The following is a 5,433-nucleotide window of genomic DNA, read 5'->3' on the forward strand; positions in this document are numbered from 1 at the left end:
TGGATAGCTTGATATTATGGCACTTTCCAGAGCAATTTATTGTTCCTCCATTTGCAATCATCACTTGACACTCTGGTGCTGGATATAGGAAGCAATTCAATTCTTTTGCTACCCTACAATGAATAAAATTGTGGGTGCTTCCTGAATCAATCAACACTATTACCTTTTTCTTCTTGATTTGTCCTTCTATCTTTATGGTTTGAGGAGTGGTAATTCCCGCCAATGCATTACAAGATATGGTCAGATTTAATTGTTCTTCATCTAGGCTTTGTTCCTGGAGTATATCCTCTTCTTTTGACCTTTCTTGCTCCTTTTCTTCTTCCTCTTCACAATCTATGTAGAATAATTTCTTCTCGGCACACTTATGACCTTTAGTGTATTTTCTATCACAACTATAACAAAGCCCTTTTTCTCTTTTTTCTTCCAATTTTTGTGGTGTCAACCTTATAGGTTGTGGAAGACTAGGGGCAACAACACTTCCATATTTATAGTTGTGAGTGGTATGCTTCCTGGTTGCCATAATTTTGCTTTCCATTTTTCTTGCATATCTAAATGCCTTCTCTAATGAATCAGGTTCCCAAAGGCAAACATCATGTTGGATATTATCCTTTAAAGGCTCCTATGAACACATCAATCCTATGCTCCTCTGGAATATCTTTTACCCTTATGTTCAATTTTTGGAACTCCTCAATGTGCTCCATTACTAAACCATTTTGTTTGAGACTTATCAATTGGCTAAAAAAAGTGTTGCTTTTTGTATCCTCATAATGTGCTATCAATTCTTCCGTAAAAATTGCCCAAGTGATAAATTGTTTACGAGAGCAAAGCCACTGATACCATACAAACTGATTTGGTTCCAAATATACAGTTGCCATACGTACCTTTTGTGTGTTTTGCACATTATTGAGATCGAAGAATTGCTTCATCTGTAATATCCATGTGGCAGGATCCTTGAAATCAAACTTCCTCATATCGATTTCTGGAATATGGTGAGTCTTCGATCCAACATTAGCATCTATGGAATCATGATTAACATTTCTTTTATTCTCATCATGAGTTTCCTTTAGTACCCTTTCATCCTTAGTGCCCATTTCTTGTAGCAACTTATTCATATTTATCTTCAATTCGTCCATGCCTGTCTTCAAATCTGCCATGTCTCTCTTCAAATCTGTGTTCGAATCATCCATCTTAGCTTCCATGCCCTTTATCTTAGATTCCATGCCATTTATCTTAGCTTCTGTTAGCTTTTGTGAGAGTGACATTTGTTGCACTTGTTCTTGTAATTTTGATATATCATGTAGCATTTCTTCCTCTTCTTCATGAGTCATGCTAGAGCTTTCAGGTTCCTTACTAGGCGTTTGCAATTTCTTTCCTTGGGGCATCAGTTACCGATAATAATGCTTTACTATGCCCTTTGAATTCCTTCAAACCAAGCTTATGCAAAAATTAAAAAAAAAAACTACACACCTTTTTTCACTTTGTAGAAGCCTGATATTGAATCTGATGTATCTCTGTAATTTTGGATCATTCAGTTCTGAAATTTTGATCCGTAGTAGCCTTTTGAGTCCTCTTTCCAATACCACAAGTCTGACCCAAATTGGTTTCTCCAAGGAAGCGTTATGCGAAATCTCCCGCGGTGACTTGCTTATAGACTAGTTCAGTAGGCAAACTTGTACGACGTGCCACGAGTCATTGTTTCGACCTATGGATCTGAAAAATGCATACACGAAACTATAGTTCATCCTCTTTCTGTACCTTCTTACAAAATTTCAATCCGATCCTCAGAGAGAAAGTTATGACGATTTTCCCCAGGTCACCTGTTTTCAATGTAATTCAGGAGTGTGCAAAAAGACCAACTTCCTCAGATCATATCTCCGACAATATCGCGTGAAAAGATCTGAAATTTGGAGCCAAGGTTCAGTACGATTACTTCTCAAATGGGTTTTTTTTGCGACTTCTGAAACGTCACAGAAAAAAACGTTATAGCGCAAATGCCACGATGACCTGTTTGGAGCATTGAAACCCTAGAATCGAAAGCTCTGATGCCAAATGTTATAAACCAGCTCAAGAAAAGATAGAAAAGATAGATCAACGCCTTAGAATTCAGCCTCTTTGAGGGGGAAACCTCCTTTACATTACATAAATGAACAATTCTTCGATGATACAAATGACAAAACCTCCTTTCTATATATAGGAGTCTAAGGAGTCACAATATAATCCAGCCGACCTAACAATAATAATATAAAGCCACAAAAATAACAATAGAGGGATTCTATGGGGCACAGAAATAACAATATGGGGGTAATAGGGGCACAACAATATAAATAAGGGGTATAACTACAATAGTAATGGGTAATCACTAGTATTATAGGGACCCAACATCTATAAAGTCCAATAGAATGAAGTACAAAAAGGATGAATAAGACATTAATGGACAAGGCAAGAAGCATGCTTAATAGGATAAACTTGGCACAAGAATTATCGGTGGAGGCAATGAACGCTACATTTTACTTGGTGAATAAGTCCCCATCATCAGTGTTGGTTGAACAAAATCCATATGAGGTATGGTAAAAATCCATCACTTGCACAACCTAGAGACTGTGGTTGTGATGCATTTGTCCACGTTCCAAAGAAGAAGAGGAAAAAGTTGGATAATAATGTAGTTAAGTGTATTTTCATTGGTTACAAGGATGGAATGAAAATATATAAGATGTGGGATCTTTTGATAAGGAAGATATTTTACAATCAAGATGTGATCTTCGATGAAGTTACATATAATTCTAGGATGGAAGAGACTATAGAAAAAACAAAAGATTGTGCTCAAATTTAAGTTGGAAGAGAGTGAATTAGATGAGTAGTTGAATATAATAAAGAGGTGTAATGACAAAATCCAGTTCTAAGGAGTTTTGGTAGAGTAAGGAAAGAACCTGAAAGGCATGCCCCACCTGACTTCTAGTCTGCTCTTGTATTGTCTTCCATTCATGGTGAACCCAAGCCATTCGAGGATGTAGTTGAATCAATAGATGGTAAACTCTAGTCAAAACATGTGAAAGGGGAAATGGATTCTTTACACAAGAATTAGACATGGAATTTGGTCAAATTAGCTGGTGGAAGGAAGCTAGTTGGTTGTAAGTGGGTGCTCAAGAAAAAAACTGAATGCAATGGATCAATTTGAGAAGTACAAGAATTGATTGGTGAGGAAAGTTTATTAGAAAGTCGAGGGAGCCAAATTTGGCAATATATTTTAACCTATTTAGAAATTAACTTCCATTACAATATTGATGTGTTTGGCTATTGCATTTGACTTACAATACAATACATGTATTGCATTACAATACATGAAACAACCTGAAATAGTTGTAGTAAAGGGCAAAGAGATGTTAGTTTGCAATTTGAGGAAGTCCCTTTATGGTCTAAAGCAATCACCCAAGATGTGGTACCAAAATTTTGACATGTACATCCAAAGTTTGGGAATTATGAGAAGCCAAGTTGATCACTGTGTATATCTCAAGTCAGATGGTGAGTGTTTCATATATGTAGTGCTATATATCGACAACATGTTGCTGATTAGTAACAACATGGGTATAATCGAGGAGGTGAAGATTCAAATATCCTCCAAATTTGACATTAAGTATCTTAGTGTTGTACATTTCATTCTGAAAATGGAGATTAGTAGAAATTGCACAATTAAGAAACTATGAATAAATTAGAGGGAGTACATTAAAGAAATTATGAAGTGTTTTAACGTGTAAGAATGTAAATCGGTGAAGGTACCAATTCTAGTGGGGGAAAGATTAATTTTTGAACAACTTCTAAAGGAATAAGAATAAAGAGAGGGCATGACCCATGTTCCATATGCAGGTATTATAGGTATTTTATGGGCTACACTCAATCATATATTATTTATGGAGTTAGAGATTGAGCAGATACATTAAAACATTTGTAAAAGAGCACTGGTATGATATCAAAAGAGTATTCAGGAGTTTGCATGGTACGAGTGATCATGTGATTTGCTACCATCAAGGGCTTGAGGATGACAATGAAGCAACAATATAGGGATTTGTCGATGTTGACTAGGTTAGTGATTTGGATAGAAGGTCAACTAGTGGATATGTGTTTAAGTCGTTTTATGGAGTTATTGGCTAGATGAGTAGGCAACAATTGGTCAAGGAACTATCAAAGATGAAGAATAAATACATGGAAACCACTCATATAAGAAAGGAAGCAATCTGGGTGCAATAATTGTGTTCAAATATTGCGTTTTCTCAACAAGCAATAAGGATAGGTTGTGAAAATCAAGGTGCAATATTCCTGAAAATGATTTAGGCTTGTTGTTCAAGGAAGAAAAATATTTATGTATAATACCATTTTATTAGAGACATGGTAGAAAGGATAAGTGTAGGTTTTAACCCTATAGATTTAATTGATGCAAACATATTCTTAATAAAACATAAAATATGCAATGGAAAACACTCACATTAACATAGATATTTCACCCTGGAAACACAAACCAGGAAAACTAGAAATAATTTTCAGTATATTTGTCTTTACACTATTACAATACAATACCAAAAGGGATGGGGTTATCACTCCTCCATGACCCCCCTACTATGCTTAGCGTAATGTATAATTCATCCTAGTACTTGTGTAAATAATACAACATGTAAACCCCAAAATTACCTGACTCCTTATTTTCTTTACACACAAAAGGTTGCAGGAGTACATGATAAAAAATCTAGGGTAATAATGCCCATTATTTCTCTACACCAAGAGATATTCTCTTTTCTCACTATATTTTGTTATTGAATATTAAATATTCTTCAAAGCATCCACCTTCACCAACAACACCTTCTTTTCTTCAATTATATCTCTCACAAAGTGATACTGAAACTTCAATACAATTTGATTTAGAATGATATGATGGGTTCTTCACTAGGAATATGTGTAGAATTTCTCTATAGATCAGCTAGCTCTGATACCATGTAGAAATTCTCACTGTAGATTAACTTGATTATACAATATACTAAAGAAAAATACTTAATATACTTCTACAATCAAACTTGCGAAAGATGAATCAATTTGAGCAAGATCAAGCAGAACATATATAATAGAGAAGAAGAATCAATACACATGAAACATAGAAAATACTCAGGGGAAAGCCTCAGCTAAAAACCCCATTATCTGTATTATCATACAAGGTGGAAATACATCAAGATTACAGAAAGCCTTAGCTCTCACAGCTAGCCAGTTCTCAGTACAATCCTCCTGGATGCTCACAGGGAAACAAGGCTTCTCACAAACCTTCTCCTATGCCCTCCGAGCCTCCTATTTCCTTGCACTGTTTCTCCTAGGTGATCCTACTATTACCAAGTGTAACACTGATCACTCACACTGATCTCACACCCTGTAAAACTGTGCAATCCTCAAGGAACC

Source organism: Pinus tabuliformis, chromosome J (genome assembly GCF_031772625.1).
Source record: "Pinus tabuliformis cultivar Carrire ecotype Pingquan chromosome J, CPIR1, whole genome shotgun sequence".
Classification (NCBI taxonomy): Eukaryota; Viridiplantae; Streptophyta; class Pinopsida; order Pinales; family Pinaceae; genus Pinus; species Pinus tabuliformis.